This window comes from Etheostoma spectabile, chromosome 13 (genome assembly GCF_008692095.1).
Source record: "Etheostoma spectabile isolate EspeVRDwgs_2016 chromosome 13, UIUC_Espe_1.0, whole genome shotgun sequence".
Classification (NCBI taxonomy): Eukaryota; Metazoa; Chordata; class Actinopteri; order Perciformes; family Percidae; genus Etheostoma; species Etheostoma spectabile.
The window spans coordinates 22688845-22690132 of NC_045745.1; positions in this window are offsets into that span (position 1 = coordinate 22688845).

A 1288-nucleotide genomic window follows, 5' to 3' on the forward strand; every position below is an offset into this window, starting at 1 on the left:
TAATTCCTAATTTCTGCTTTTCTATCTCAAACATTAGGTATAATTTCCTATAAAAGAGGTTTATTGACCATAAATTCCCAAAATAACTGTAAAACTAAAGTGAATAAGTTAGTGTTATGCAGTGTTGAAAACGTCAACAAGTGACAAACATTAAAAAAAGGGACAAAAATGTTAGAAAAAGTTAAGAACATCGATAAAAAGCGTCATTAAAAGTGTTGATTTTCAATTTCGACGGAAGGACAACACAAGGAGGCAGATCAGAAAAGTGGACATCACACACACATTTGCCCTTGTAACCTAATTGTTCCTAGCTGTTCTAAAGCTGATGAGACTATTTGATTATGTAACTACACCAGGAGACTTGCATTCAGATTACACCGGCACAATCAGACGTAAAGATATCTGTACAGTCTGTGCTACTCCTGGAATAGTACACGGTTAGACTTTTTATTGTATTTTTGCGGTAACTACCCGATTACAGTATCATAACCGTACATGTTTTTTACAGTATAATACCCTTACTGTAACTTAGTTTTACAGTAGTAAAAATACCCTTACTGTACCTTAGTTTTACAGTAATATAATACCCTTACTGTACCTTAGTTTTACAGTAATATAATACCCTTACTGTACCTTAGTTTTACAGTAGAAAAAGTACCCTTACTGTACTTAGTTTTACTGTATAATACCCTTACAGTATCATATTATAATTACAATTTGCTAAATAATACTGTAATTGTCTTGCTGTATTATAGTTTTATTGTAATTGTGGTTCACAATGTATTACACTATTTGGCATTGGCTGTACAACATTTTTAAATATTTTACATAAATTCTATTGAATTAATAAATTCCAAATAATTGACTTTAGCCCATGTACAAAAGTAATACATTTTTATTTTCAGGTAAAACATCGGAACAAGATATTTTTACTCTGAAAGTGCAAAAGACACAGAAATTGACATACAAGTGATACTAAAACGATGTCTAAATATACGCCAAACACTGGGCAGCATTCAGAGGCGAATACAAGTCTGAACAATGTAGTTACCATTTGAATTGACTCTCAAAACGAATTGAACATTTTAAATCCTGCAGAAAACTAAATAACCTGTATTTGCAAATGTATACAAAATGTGGTGTGGTTGTTACCACAAAGCTGAAGTTGTTGGGCTTTGGAAGGAGGAACAGTCTGCTTAGAAGGATTTGTGAAGGCCGGACCCATGGTATTCTTGCTTGCTGATCCACATCGTCTGGAAGGCGGACAGAGAGGCCAAGATGGAGCCTC